The 16027-nt window shown below is 45.4% G+C and overlaps 1 non-coding gene across 1 annotated transcript; it reads right to left on the bottom strand.

Annotated features, from left to right (window-relative positions):
• Positions 1-15239: 15239 nt before the first annotated feature.
• On the bottom strand, positions 15240-15315 carry Trnaa-agc (transfer RNA alanine (anticodon AGC)). Its single transcript has one exon. It is a non-coding gene; the product is annotated as a tRNA-Ala (tRNA).
• Between the last annotated feature and the right edge of the window lie 712 nt (positions 15316-16027).

Genomic DNA, 16027 nt, shown 5'->3' with positions numbered 1-16027 from the left:
GGTTTGTAGTGTAGTCCCAGAGGAGTTGTGTATCCATAACCACAGTACGTTCTAGAATGTTTCCATTTCAAATGAAGGACCACAGCTCTTGGCCATTGCTATACATTCCCTCCAAATTCCCTCTTCCAGTTCCAGTCAACCACTAACTTCCTCCCAGTCTATTTTGAGTAACCCATTCTAGAAATTCCATATGAACAGAATTGTATAACATGTGACCCTTTGACTAACTTCCCTCAGTTATCATAACATTTTCAAGGTTCACCCTACGGTTATGCTTGAAAAATGTATCCGTCCCTCTTTCCTATGACTACAACATGTATGTGCATGGAAATTTTAAATTATTCTTCATTGAACTCTCACCAAAAAGATTTTAGGAGTTTAAAATATTTTCTAGGTTGAATCATCCCTAGGATTGTTGTTGCCATACGCAATGAACAAAAACAACATAAATCTGTTGTAAATATTGATAAAACACAATTTTACAAGGAGTAAAATTTTTATTGGAAATGCATCACTGATAGGATAAAATTTTCTCTTTTTAAAAGTGTAACAGGATGAATAAAGCCCTGCCAGAATAGGACACAGTTCTGTGTCAATCCTTTTCCTATTTTTGGTATTTGTAGCTATAACACCTGAAAAACCCTGATCATAAAATTAAACCAATGGAGACAGAAAAGATCAATTCTTCCAATTCTTTCCTTGCTCTGCTCCCCAAATCACAAAGCATCTCTTAGCCAAGCTCTCCCATGACCAGGCCCACCCCGGCCCCACCCTCCAAAATGATGCGTTCTTTGCATCTTAAAGGATGTCAGAGACGAAGTGATTTAAATAACATTACTCTCACCACCTTGCTTATCCTCTATCTGGATTCAGAACTTCTCAACACAGTCGAGATACTGTTACTAATGCCAGGCCAATTCCATAGCAGAAGGTCCCAGTGGACAGGAAAAGATGGAAACGCAGGAGGGTTTTGATGGCACTTGGATTTCTTGATAGGAATTTGGCATTTGAAGGTCTCTCTCCCTCCCTCCTTTCCTCCATGATCTCTTATGCAGTGCTGGGGATTGAACCCAGGGCCTTGTGCATGATCAAATGGAGCTTCAGCTTGCACAAGGCCCTGGGTTGAGGTGGAGCTGAGCCACCTCCCCAGCCCTTTTTATTTTATTTTGAGACAGGGTCTCGCTAAGTTGCCAAGGCTGGCTTCTAACCTGTGATCCTCCTGCCTCAGCCTATCAGTCACTAGGGTTACAGGTATTGGCCAGCTGTGCCCAGAAGTTTCCTAAGCCCAGGGTATTTGAAGTTTCCTAGGGAAAGCGGAGGGCTACTGCTTTCTTTATAAAGAAAGGCAAGATTCGGTGTAAGTGAGAATGGGGAAATAGATTTCTTTTAAATATGATCTGTGTACCTTTGGGACCCAGAGTTTTGCAAGCCACTGAGCTGAAGGATCTGAGGTTTCCCCTCCTGAGGTCGGCCCTGCAGGTCTCCTGACCCCAGCCACGGGACTTGTCAGGGCTCTGTTCCACAGCAGAGTCTACCCTGGGTAGTTTGAGCAGGAAGGGATTTGTCTCAGGATATTGAACGGCTTGTGGAATCACTGGGGAAGGAGAACAAGCAGACATCGTCCCAAGCTCCCCCAAGTGAGGCCTGGAGTCTGCAGCGGGCAGGGGCCTGTGGGCTGTCTCTGGTCCGAACAGCCTGGTCCTTTGGGAAGCTGCCCCGCAGCTGTGGCTTCTGACCGTACTGCCATTGCCACCAGCCAAGGGATGTGTGTTTATATTTCTGGCCATTGTATAAAGAAAGGCACATTAAAAAAAAGAAGGGATGAGAGAGGCTGAGGTGGAGGGTCACCTGGCAGGTGGTGGGGAGCACAGCTCCCTGAAGCTTTTGAGAATGCTCTGAGACTTATCAGATCAAGTGAATGCAATGAATAGCAGGGAGTCAGAGAAGGGGGTAATGCTAAATCCAAGGAGGGGTGTGTACACCTTCCTCAGGGCCCTGAGCATTTAACAGGCCAAAGCAGGATTCCATGTGCCCTTTTTTTGACCCCCTTTTTTATCTTTTATTTTGAGACAGGGTCTCGATGAGTTGCTTAGGACCTGGCTTTGAACTCGTGATCCTCCTGCCTTGGCCTCCAGAACCACTGGGATTACAGGTGTAATGCATGACACTCAGCTCCACGTGCCCATTATTGCCTATAGAGGTGACGCCGATCCTGCATAAACCCACGCTCTGTGCACGGATATGGAACATGACAACAGGGCTTCCCGGAGAGCTTCCGGTTCATTCCGTGAATGCCCACTGTGGTCCTATATACCATGTATGTATATATGTCCACTATCTCTTGTAATCCGTACCACAGGCCCGTGGTGGGGCTCATTACTCCACCTTGGAAATGAGCAATCTGAGTCTCAGGTTGCTAAAGCGACTAACGCAAGGTAATGGCCCTAGACCCCAGTTGAATTTTTATCTTTAAGCCTCTTATTCTTACCACAGAATGGGGGCTCTAACAGGAAATGCAGACCATCTGGGTTCTGAACCCTGCTCTGCTCTGGAATGCCCTGGCTGGGTGGACATCACCAGGCTATTTGCTATCCTGCACATAGGGGACCTGTCCTTCCCAGCCACTGCAGGTGGGGGGAGCCACAGGGTCAGTCCTCCAATGAGCAGTGGGTGGGAATGACTGGTGTGTGCAGGGAGCACGTTTACCACCTGTAAAATGATGACATGGTCCCCCAGGTCAGCTGTATGGGGATGGTCAAAGGAGATAAAGACAGAAGCAGTTCCTTCGGGGGAACATTCTCCAAAGACGGACTGGCTTAGTGATTCGGCCTGCTCTTCAGTAGTCTCCTTCACGGCCATAACGTCCTATGCATAAGGTCCTGAAGTCTACGCTTGCAGATTCCATGACAAAGAACTAGGGTCAGAGATGTCAAGGGCTCCTCGTGCCGTGCCTTTGGGTTGTAATTTTCCAAGCCTCCATCCGACGGATCCGACATGGGTTTTAGAGAAGTTGAATGGTCTGAAAGGTGGATCTAGCCTCTGTCCCTTCCTGCCTTTGAGGTCCCCTACATGGCAGGTGTACACTGTCCTGAGGGATAGTAAACCCTGCCCACCAGGCTGGGGTGGGTGACACTTCTGGTGTTCCCCGATGTTTCCATTCTGCATTTATTATTATTATTATTATTATTATTATTATTATTATATTTTTTTTGGTACCGGGGATTGAATTCAGGGGCAGTTGACCACTGAGCCACATCCTCAGCTCTATTTTGTATTTTATTTAGAGAGAGGGTCTCCCTGAGTTTCTTAGTGCCTCACCACTGCTGAAGCTGGCTTTGAGCTGGTGATCCTCCTGCCTCAGCCTCCTGAGCCAGTGGGATTACAGGCCTGCACCACGGTGCTGGGCTCATTCTATATTTCTTGAATGTGGGGGAGCACTGCCTTTCCCAGCCTCCAGAGACCTGCTTCTGCCCAAAGGAGAGTGACACAGGGAGTTTCTGGGTGGAGGCACCGAAGAGCCGCTGTGAATGGAAGACTGGGTTGGAGATGGGGTGGAGGCAGCCCTGACCTCAGATGGTGGCTGCTGGGAGGGACGGCCATGGCCTGCTCTGGACCAGAAGTACAGGCAAGAAATTAACTGTCACTATTTTGAGCCATGGAGATTGGGGGGTCGATTCCCATTGCAGATATAAATTAGTAAGGCACAGGAGCAAAAATAGAGCTCTGGACTGGGCTTCAGGAGTTTAGGATTTTAGGTGTCATTGAGAGAAACCTGCTCTTGGTCGCTCTGGATTTCAGTTTTCTCATCATTAGTTGAAGGGCGTTAAACTGGGTTTTCTCTCTGTCGTCTTATGATTTTAACAGTTGTCTCTACCCCTCCCTGGTTTATCCATCCACCATCCATCCAAGCGCCCCCACCTATCCACCCATCCACCCATCCATCTGCTCAACGCCCCCCAAATCCATCTATCCCCTGTCTCTATGGTTATTATGGTCTGGATACAAGGTGTCCCCGCAAGCTCCTGTTAATGCAGAAATATCCAGAGGTGAAGTGATTGGGTTATGAGAGCTGTCCCCCAGTGAGTCCCTCCTAGTTGGACTGGACTGACGGGTGGTAACCGTGGGCGGGTGGGCTTTGTCTGAAGGAGGTGGGTCACTGGGACATGCCTTGGAAGGCTGCATATGCTGTGGCCGCTTCTGCTCTCCTTCTCTCACTCTGCAGCTTCCCTCCTCTGGGGCCTTCCTACTAGATGTGACACTTATTTGGGGCCCAGAGCAATGGAGTCGCCATTTACGGACTAAGACCTCTGAAACCGTGAGCCTTAAATGCGCTCTTCCTCCTCTAAGCTGTTCCTGTTGGGTGTTTTGGTCACAGTGATGCAAAAGCCGACTGAAACACCGTCCACTGTTATTCCAGAGACCAAAGCAAATGACTAAGTAAAACCACAATATCTCCCAACATCCAGCCTTTTGTTTCCCTCACTATTGTATATGGGAGTTAGCTTATATACAAGGTTGTCACTTACTTTTCCTGGGGTGACACTGCTGCCGAGATGAAGCAGCAGCAAACATTTTCACTCTGAAAAAAATGCTTTTGTTTCGACAGAGGGCCGTGCGTGTTTCATTTCTTTGTTTTTGTGCAGAAAGAACAAAATAAGGAGCTCTCGGATTTGGGTCAGACAGCAGGAAAAGGTATGGAAGCCAATATATTCTCATCGAAATCATTTTGCTCCTCTTCTTACATCCATTTACTGAATCAGAAAGAAACTTCCTCTGACTGGAAACACGATTCCTGACAAATGGGGAGAGAGTTTGTAGACACCTGCAGAAAATATCACAACCCTGTGACATGGCAATCTTGTGGTGGGGGGCTCCATCCAGAAGGGAGACGCCCCGCAAGGAGACCAGGATGAGATTTATAGGAGAAACTCACATCGTGAAAGCAAAGAGCAGCGGGGACACATGGCTGGAGCTCTGTAAGGAATCTGGCAGGGAAACAGAACTCCTGTCCCGTAGGAAGGACAGAGGGCCACAGGCTAGGACTCTGGGGTGAGGAGGAATCCCCAGACGGTAGGGGAATTTGGCTGTTTGTTATCAGGTAGTAGATCATGTTTCACTTGGAGCAACAGCTGGGAAGATGGAGGTTTATTGGAAAGCTGGCCAGATCTCCTGTACCAGAAACATTAACGAACTCTCCACTAGTTACTCCTTTTTCTTTAGTTAAGATTTTGTCTCCACTGCATATAAAAGAAAAAACCCCAGAAATAGCAACTTAAACATACAAGTGTTTCTTTTGCTGGCAGGCCTGGATGCAGGTAGTTCTTGGATGGTATGGCAACCTCATGATGTCATAGAGACCCAGATCGCTTTCTGATTGTCCATCCTCAATGTATTGCTTCCAATTTCAGGGTAACCTCATGGTTCAAAGTGGCTGATGGAGCTCCTACCATCAGATGGGCATCTCAGCAGAATAAAGGAGCCATAGAGGGAAGAATAGGCTCGTTACCCAAATTAATTAGCTTTTTAAAAGAAATCTTCCCAGAAGTCCTACCAGCACTGCCTGATTGGTTAGATCAGTAATACCCAGCCATAAAGGAGGTTGAAAAATGTACTTTTTGGTTGGGCATGTTGCCATTCTCAAATAAAATCAGGGTTCTGTCACTAGATAAGAAGGGAATAAATAACATTATGAGGTAACTAACAGCTTTTGGCACATTATTTTTCCTATCTATTGTCCACATGATTTATAATGAACTCAATTATACATTCCAGGAATATAGAGCATACTAAATTATCAGTAGACAAAATGGTGCATTGTTTGCAAATTCTTAAATTTCTTATATAACATACATAAGGCCTGGTTTTGTTTTTTCCTTTGGGGATTGAACCCAGGGGCACTTCACCACTGAGCCACATCTCCAGCCCTTTTAAATATTTTATTTAGAGACAGGGTCTCACTAAGTTACTCAGGGCCTTGCTAAGTTTCTGAGGCTGGCTTTGAACTTCTGGTCCTCCAGACTCAGCCTCCTGAGCCATTGTCATCCTGCCTGGCCAGGACGAGTTTTTACACAGTAGTTCAACACAGGCCAGTGGTTGCAGCTGGTTCTGATGATGCCTGGTTTCCTGGGCTGCCTGTAGCCGCCAATGATGCAAATTAAAAAATTAAAAAAGAAAACAATTCCGGTGACACATGCATTTAAACTGATATTCCCCAGGACTTTAATACACTAATATGATTTGAAATTCTCCAGAAACAGTATTTCGAGCATTTCCTGGTATGACTGCTGTATGGAACACACTTTAGGATCTGCCTGCATTGATTACACACCCTTGGGATGGGGTGGGGGAGTCTCAAAGTTCGCCTTCCAGGACAGGATGGGGAAGGAGAGATGATAAGTTTCTGAAGAATATTTCTGGTATGCTGTAAGCAATCCCAATATATTTGCCATTTAATTAATTGGGTGATAATGATCCTTTAGTAGGTATCTGAAAATAGAGAATTCCCCCCCCCACCTAGGATCAAAGACAGATTTGATCCCACCAGGAGCAATGGCATATCTGTCATCCCAGCAGAGGGGGAGGCTGAGGCAGGAGGATCACAAGTTTGAGGCCAGCCTCAGCAACTAGCGAGGCCCTGAGTCACTTTGTAAGACCCTGTCTCAAAATGAAAAATAAAAAGGGCTCCATAGTTTAGCTATTATGAATCCCTAATGGGGGTGGGTGGGTGGGGAAGAATGAAGGAAATTTGGACTTGGCAGAGGGGAGTGAGGGGAGGAGAGGGGGTGTGGGGATGGGAAGGACAGTTGAATGAGACAGACATAATTACCCTGTGTACATGTAATATTACGTGACTGGTGTGACTGCACCATGTACAACCAGAGGAAGGAGAAGTTGAGCTCCATTTGTGTACAGTGTGTCAAAAGCATCCCATTGTCACGTGTAACTAATTAGAACAAATTTTAAAAAATAATAAATAACATCTAAAAATTTAAGCAAAAAAAAAAAAAAAAAAGTGTGTGTTGGCGGAGATGCGGGGGGTGCTGAGGATGTGGCTCAGCACCCCAGGGTTCAATTCCCAGCACCAAAACAAAACAAAACAAAAATACAGATTGATCCCGCGTGATGGAGAAGGGTCTTCTGCTACCTGTCCCCTCCTCTTTCCCATCTGGGGCTTAGTTGTCCTCTATCTTTCCTCTTCGGTCCTGGGGGGCTTCCTCCAGGGTGACTGGTGCGTTCTCTGTCGGTGGGCAAGGACTATAACAGGTAAAGTTAGTAAAACTCTCATCTCACTCTATCATCGGGCTGAGTTCAGAATAGCCCCACGTGGGCCCCAAAGCTCTGTTTGTCAAACCAGCCTCAGAATCAGTACAAGACAGGGTGGGAGGGGAGTCCAGGGCCAGTTTAATTGCTAAGGAAGGTGTCCCTCATTTGGGGAAGGAGGGGAAGGGGACTCTTTTGGAAAGAGAGTAGAAAGGTGGTCACCAAGGGCCAGGAGGTGGGATGGAAATCAGAGGCTCTCGGGCACAGAGTCTCAGTGTGGGACGATGAAACGTTCTGGAGACGACTGTGGTGATGGCTGTACAATAATGTGAATCTAATTAATGTCAGTGAACCCTGTGCTTAACGATGGTTATGATGGTAAATATTTATAGATGCATATTTTGTTACAATAAAAAGGCAAACAGAAAAGTTTATTCTCTTTTGTAAAGGAGGTAAGTGCTGTTGTGAACTCTAGCACATTCTCGGGGAAGGAGCCTGCCATAGCTTGGGTATGAGATGCTCCCCAAAGGCCCATGTGTTTGGTCCCCAACCCATGGTGCTACTGGGGGGGGGTGCGGTGGAACCTGTAGGGGGCGGGGCCTAGTGGGAGGAAGTTAGGTCATTGGTGGCGTGCCCTTGAAGGGGATATTGGGACCCTAGACTCTTTCTGTCCCTCTCTTTCTTTCCAGTTGCCACAAGGTGAAACAACCTCTTCTACTGTACATTTCAATACCCTCATGCACTGTGCTACCCACACCCAGACAAGGGAACCAAGCGACCATCCCTGCTAAACTGGCCAGAGAGTTCTTGAAGTGTGTCACCTCTTCGTTGATGTGCCTTACCTTATTTTCTTAACGATCATGCAAAGGTGGGACTATCCCCATGGTACTCACAAGTTCGGAGGGCAGAAGGCAGAGTGGAATGTGGAGCTGAGCGGATGTGCTTTCCAATTCCTGTCTTGTCAGTGACTGGACCTGTGACCAGGGGTCAGTCATGGAACCTCCTGACTTTAGTTTTTTCCACATTAAATGACAGACACCCTCAGCAGGACTGAGGTAAGGAAAAGAGCAAATGCGGTGGATGTAATCGTATTTGTCTTGCAAGGTTGTTGTAAAGATTAGGAATAAACTGGGCTTGGTGGCACATGCCTGTAATCACAGCGACTCAGGAGGCTGAAACAGGAGGATTGCAGGTTTGAGGCTAGCCTCAGCACTTAGCAAGGCCCTAAACAACTTAGTGAGCCATTTTCATCTCAAAAAATAAAAAGGGCTGGGGATGCGTCTCATTGGTTAAGTTCAATCTCCCGTACCCTTCCCCCCACCCCAAATTGGAAATAATACTTCAGAACCTAATATACTTCTTAGAACTTAGTAGGTCCTCAGCCAAAAGCACCTGAAACAACTGAAACACATTGTACATTGTATCATCAACACTATTTTCAAACAGCAAAGCCTCTGGATCTGGAGAGTACTCTGTGTCCACCTGGTCTGAATCCTTCCACTTGGGAACATCTGGAGAGTTTGATATTATCCAGGCTCAACTTGGGGAGGTTAAGTGAAGTCTTTGGGTCACATAGTAAAGAGAGCTCTGCGCGACAACAGCCCTGTCGTTGGATGGCTGTGTCTGCTCCAGTGGGACAACACAGGAGCATTCTCTCTCCTCCTCTGAGGTCCCTGGTGTGGAGAGGACAGGCCACGGGAGGTCTTCTGCCTTGTGTGCACAGGCCGAGGAGAGGGCCCTGGGACGCCGCCCTGTCCTTCACTGGGCTGCGGAGGAGCCCTGGAAACCATGCAGTGCAGATGGTCTCGGCATTGGAAGCAAAGCTGCCTTCTCTGCTGACCCATTAGAGCTCTTTTCTGGCGGTCTTTCTGGTTTGTGGACGCCAGCCAGGAAGCTGAGACCCTGGGAGCAGCCTGGGACCCCTCGGCCTCACATAAGGAGAAACGTTCTGGGCTTAGGACGGCCTTGCTGGAGCCCAGCCTGGGGCTCTGGCAGAGGATCCCCAGGCTTTTTGGCTGCCTGGTTGTCACACTCTGGCTCGTGTAAGGATTTTACTCCGGGACCCTAGAATAATGAGGAGAGATGAGTCTGAGTCCCTTTTCTCTATTTAATTGCTCTCCCTTCTGTTTTTGTGAGATGCATTTTTTTAATCCTTTCTTTCCCCCTTTCCCTCTCACATAGGAGAGAAAACATCTGGCCCTGGGTTTTCTGGTCTGACTTATTTCTTTTTTAAAAAAAATATTTATTTTTTAGTTATAGGTGGACACCATGTCTTTATTTTATATTTATGTGGTGCTGAGGATCGAACCCAGTGCCTCACGCATGCCAGGCAAGCGCTCTACCTCTGAGCCCCAGCCCCAGCCCTGGTCTGACGTATTTCACCTTTCCAGTTCCATCCTTTTACCAGTAAATGACACATTTTTGTTCTTCTTTATGGCTGACTAAGACTCCATTATATACCACACTCCATATATACCTCATTTTCTCTATCTATTCATCTGTCAATGAACACTTAGGCCAGTTCCGTATCTTGGCTATTGTGAATTGCACTGCTACCAACGTTGGTAGGTGTGTATCACTAGACTATGCTGATTCTAGATCCTTTCAATAAATACCAAAGAGAGGGATAGCTGGGTCATGTGAAGGTTCCATTCCTAGTTTTTTTTTTTTTTTTGCTTTCCAGAGTGGGTGTACTAATTTGCCATCCCGCCAACAATGTATAATTATACATTTTTCCCCACATCTTCATCAAAATTTATTATTATTTGTATTCCTGATGATTGACATTCTAATCAGAGTGAGATAAAATCTCAGTGTAGTTTTGATTGGCATTTCCCTGATAGCTAAGGGTGTTGAACATTTTTTTTTCATATATATTTGTTGGTCATTTGTATTTCTTCTTTGGATAAATGCCTGTTGAGATCATTTGCCCATTTATTAACTAGGCTCTTTGTTTTCCTGGTATTAAGCATTTTTATTTCTTGGTGTATTCTGGATATTAATCCCCTGTTGGAACACTAGCTGGCAAAGATCTTCTCTCATTCCGCAGGCTCTCTCTTCCTGCTCTCATTTCCCTGGCTGTCAGAAGTTTTTAAACTTGATGCCATCCCACTTTTTTGATCCTTAGTGTATTTCTTGAGCTTTAGACGTCTTAACAAGGAAGTTGATGCCTATACTAATATGTTGGAGTGCTGACCCTGTGTTTTCTTCTAACAGTTGTAGTATTTCTGGCCTAATTCCTAGGTTTTGATTCACTTTGAGATGTCTTTTGAGCAAGGCAAGAGATAGGGATCTAGTTATCTTTTTTTTTTTTTTACATATGGATATCCACTTTTTTAACACCATTTGTTAATAATGATGTCTTTACTCCCACATACATTTTTGGTACCTTTGCCAAGAATCAGATGAATGTATCTATGTGGATTATCTCTGTATTCAGTTCTATTCCATTGGTCTTGATGCCCATACCATGCTGTTTTTGTTATGATCGTCTTTAGAATAGTTTGAAATCAAGTATTGCAATGCCTTTAGCATTATTCTTGTTATTCAGGATGGCTTTGGGTGCTCTGGGTTTTTCTTTTTTAATTCTTCCTTGAATTTTATGAATGTTTTTCTAGTTCGGTGAAGAATGTCATTGATATTTTGATAGGGATTGCATGGAACTGTAGATCACTTTGGGTGAGATGGCCATTTTGACAGTATTAATTCTGTCTATCCAAGAACACTCTCTCCACTCTCTTTGACCTGAAGGAGCCTTGAGCAAGGCTTGATGGTGGTGAGGGACCCAGAAGAGCTGGAGTCTGTGAACACTGCACTTCCTGCCTGTGGTCCTCACAGCAGCAACAGTGAAAGGTTCATTCTTCCTATCCCAGAAAGAACCTGCATCAGTAAGTTTGGGAGAGATGCTTGAAGTCCATGCACCTTTGACAGACCATCAGCCTGGATTATTAAAGGCTGTGACATGGATGTGACCCATGGAGGCTCCAAGGAGAGTGTTTGAGCAACAAAGTAAAACTCTCACTAGGAAATTAGTCACATAGCTTTGCTGCTGCTTCATCTGATTCTAGAAGCTTCCATACATGCTCTCCTACATCAGCCCTGCCCCCCCCCACAGACATGAGGGTGTGATTAGGAGGTAGATCTACCCACGAGGAAGACAAGGGTAACTTCCTGGTTACTCAGCCCCAGGATTGCCATGTGTCTTTGCCTATTTCTAGTTGATTTTATAAATTAAGACTATTACCACACCAAGGGGTGGGTCTCTCTCTCTCTCTCTCTCTCTCTCTCTCTCTCTCTTTCTCTCTCTCTCTCTCCTTTCTTAAAATTTCTTGCATATTATTGGCTAAACATAAATGAACCAAGTCTCCAAAGCCATGCATGGTGACAGAGCATAATTAAAATAACAAACAACAACAAAAAGATCACAAAATAAACAATCCCAAATGTGGTCGTGGTTGATCACCAAGTTATTTTGATCCTAATCCATCACCCGCTTGGATCCATTAGCTTTCAAAATCGATTTTGTCCAAGTGGACAGTCTTGCAACTAACTATGGACGGATGCAGTAAAACAGATATCCACCAACCTTACTCTGTGCTCTGAAGACAACTGTAAAATCCACTAGGTAGGAAGCACTTCCTCCCACAGTTTGCCTTGGTCTGCGTCCCTCGGCTTTATGTATCGTTGACCACCCAAGTGCCTGGAAGCCAGCTGTGGCAGCCCAGAGGAAGGAACTGAGAACAGTTTTGAGGTCTCTGTTATTTTTACAAATGGCACAGTTGGTACTGAGAGGAGAGCCAAATTATTTCATTTCTTCCTTCTTTTTCAAGGCAAATGTTCATTTCTTCCCGACCACCAAAAGCCATTCTTTAAAAGAGGGTTGTTTATTGGCAGTGTTGGTTAGAGGTTGGTTTGTCTATTTCTTTTTTAAAAAATATTTGTTAGTTGTAGATGGACACAATCCCTTTATTTATTATCTTTATGTGGTGTTGAGGATGGAACCCAGTGCCTGACCTGTGCTAGGTGAGTGCTCTACCCCTGAGCCACAACCCCAGCCCTTGGTTTGTCTATTTTTAAGTGGTGTGTAAGTGGCCAGTTTCCCCTGGTTTTGAAGGTGTGGGCTCTCTTGGGTCTGATGGTGGTTGGGGGCCTTGAACATGGACTCCACTATTGCTAAAACAATGGCTGACCCAATCCATTTGAGGTGCCTTAGGGGAAAAGAGTCTGCAAGTTTAATAAAAGCAGATGTAGGAAATAAGCCTAAAAGCCCTTCCTTATGGTTGATACGTGCTGGGTCTGTTCAGGGTGGAGAGAAAGTAGGTTTCTCTGCAAATGTGGGGCACTATTTCATCCATTATTGATGTTCACCAGTGTGACAAAGCTGTGTCCTGTGCCCATCTGTCCCAGAGTTTCCAAAACAGCACTAGGGTGTGATTGCAGTTTCTGCCTAAGTGTGCGTTTGGAAACGTGGGGCAGTGGGTTGCAAGAATGGAGTCTGGAAAGACCACAGAGTGGGGGAGCCAATCCCTCAGTGGCTGCCAGAAACGTAGGACTAAGGGGAACATGAGGACTGAGGGAACCCAGAGGTCTCAGTGAGGGCTGGGCAGCTGGCCGCCTGTGATGAGGGATAAAGGCTACAGGTCTTCCTTTCTGGCTGCTCCCACAGTTCCCAAGTCGTTTTGCTTTTTATTTGAGTAGGGGTCTTGAAAGCATCTCCTGGTGAGCAGTCAGAAAAAGGACAAATGTTCTCTCTGATATGAGGATGCTAACCCACACGGAGCAGGTGGATGGAGAACAGAAGCTCAGTGGATTGGACAAGGGGGAATGAAGGGAAGGGAGTGTGGATGGGAATAGGAAAGACAGTGGGAAGAATCTGACGTGACTTTCCCCTGTTTGTGTATGAACACACGACAGTGAATCTCACCTTCGTGTACATCCACCGGACGGGGGCCCTAATTGGAATAAGATATACTCCATGCATATACCATTTTACCAAAATGGACCCGACTGTCGGGTATCACTAAAATGAACCAATAAAAATAGTTACAAGGAATTCCAGAGAGAGAGAGTTTCTGATAATATTTTGAATATATTCATAGTGAACTATGGACAAATGTTGACCAGAAAAGTAAAATATTTTTTAAAAAAACAAAAAACACAAAGTACAGACTAAAGAGGGGAAACATCTGAGCCAAATACAGAATAAATCTTTTAAAATAATGCAGTAGATGACTACACACTTTTGCACAGAGGGTCAAGTGACTGTGTTTCTGGGGATCTAACCAACAGGGTAAACCTCTGCTGTACTTCAACTGCTTTCTCTGTCACTCACCTCTAACAGTAGTATGATATGTTTACTGTGGAATATCTGCAAAAACAAATCAAAACACAAAAGCCAAAAGCCAACAACAAAATCCCCCATACTTCACCCTCCCGGTGTAGCCACTGTGAATAGTTTGGTATTTTTCTTTCCCAGTTTTCAGCCAATAACCCTCAAGATGGTGTCACCCATTGTCACCGGGGCTGTCTTAGCTGGTGCAGGTACACTCTGTGTTTGCCTCGTGGCAAAATCACCAAGGACTCATGTCTAAGAAGGTAACCCTGTGGTTAAGGGTGCCTGAGTGTGTTCACCCGTGGGTTATGAAGGAGTTAAGGATGTACCATCTTAAAATATGCCAAACTGGCACGGTGACTATTCCCAGCCGAAACCCCTTGAGGAGATGAGCTTCAGAAAGGGCCATCGCCTGGATTTCTGTGTGCAGAAGCCATGATGACTCTCGAGGACGGATGTGCTTCACATGCCAACGCTGGAGATGGGTCCCGGGGGCTGCGGTGAAACTGAGTAAACCAACTTTGAAGGAACTTATTTTCCACTAGCTTTTGCAACCTCCAAATGTAGGTTCTGAAACATCCCTAGGATTTATTACCCTGATCTAATTACCCATTGCTCTACAAATTACTGCATTTTGTCTAAATGTGTAAAAGCAGCAAACACTGGACATTTCTTCAGATGTCACTCTTTTGTGAAGATCCCCGCGCACATGCAGAACTAATAAAATGTTGCCGCAGCCCGGCTGGCTGAGCGAAATAACCAGAGCAACTTGTGTAGATTGACACAGCAGGAGTGGGAGCCGTTTATTGTAGGACAGGAGGGGTATATATACATTCCACACAGCTTATCTTAATTAACATAAACTAGATACAGCAGTCAACCAATAAGGAATCTCCACACTTAATGGCTCGCTGGCGTTACTTCTCAAACCACTCCCTCTGGCAAAATGCCAGGCGCCATCTTGACTTGTTTACAGACCCTAACAAAATGTTAGTGCTTTTCTCCGACTAATCAGCTCTCATATTAACTGGGTTCCTAGATCCAGCCAAGGAGCTCCCATGAGGACTAAGGGAACCCAGAGGATCCCCCTCTCTCTTACAATGACAAAGTTGAGGTTTATTGTATATACTGATATCTTTTTTATTTTTAACCTGGTTTTCATTCAAGGTCAAACCAAGAATCCTCTTCCCTGTGACCATGGTCTTTGTGTTATTTTAATAGAAGTTAAATCCATGAGATATCAGATGTTATTTCACAGGAGGGCAACTATGGTGCCAGAAACAAACTTTAATTACTAACTACCTTTCGTTGCTTATGTTTTCTCAAGATATCCCAAGGGACTACTTCCAGCAGGATATTGGCCAATGAAGATAGATGGTCAAGGAACAACTTATATCCAGGTCAGTCTCTAAGCCAAGACCCCACATTAGGACTGGAGGGCTCTGGCTCTGGGACACCCTGGCTGGGAGAGGTTTGGGATGGCTGATGTTGGGAGCCATGCAGACCCAGAAGCAGGGTGGGCCTCTTCCTCTGTCCTGCTGTGAACTGGGGATCCATGAGGTCAAGGGCAGGACCAGCTAAGATGTTCAGTGCTCAGCAGAGGTGGCAATTTAATTTGCCTTTCTTTCTTTCTTTCTTTTTTTCTTTTTGTTGGTGCTGGGGATTGAACCCAGGGCCTTGTGCATGCTAGGCAAGCACTCTACCAACTGAGCTACATCTCCAGCCCTGGCAATTATTTTTATTGTTGTTATTATTACTCTTATGAGGACCTCAAGATGTCTTCTGTATAAACATCCATGCTTGGATCTACCTCGAAAACGAGGTCTTCATTAATCAGATATAAAATAATGATTCCAAAATTCCTCAGCAAAATAGTAGCTCTTGGGAGGATAATGGATCACCACCGAGTGGCCTTCCCCCCCCCCCAGGAAGGCAAGACTGGTTCACTAACAGGAAATCTACAAATAACATTTGACATACTAATAGAACCAAAGAGAAAAATGATTTGATTATTCCACAGATTCTAAACAGGTGTTTGTTAAAATGCCTTATTCAGGATGGGCCAGCAGAGCATTATGTTAAGTGAAATAAGTCACACACAGAAAGACAAATGCCACATGTTCCCTCTCATATGTGGATGCTTAAAAGAAGAGTTAGTCTGAGCATAGCATAGTGATTACGAGAAGGTGGGGAGGGTTGGGGAGCGGGAAGAGAGGGAGATAGAGGCAGATCTGAAAACAGCCACCAAAACACAGTCAGGGTGAGTCAGCTGTGGTGTTCCGCAGCCTAGCGAGGCGACTACAGTTCACAGTAGCTTATGTTTCATGAAGAAGCAGAGGAAGGACCTCAGAGTCTCCAAACTACAGTACACAGTGTACACAGGTATTGAAACATGACCCGTACCCCATAAATACACACGACTTCCCGTGAAAATAG

The sequence above is a fragment of the Callospermophilus lateralis genome, chromosome 6 (genome assembly GCF_048772815.1).
Source record: "Callospermophilus lateralis isolate mCalLat2 chromosome 6, mCalLat2.hap1, whole genome shotgun sequence".
Lineage (NCBI taxonomy): Eukaryota > Metazoa > Chordata > Mammalia > Rodentia > Sciuridae > Callospermophilus > Callospermophilus lateralis.
This window is presented reverse-complemented; position numbering and strand designations above follow the sequence as displayed.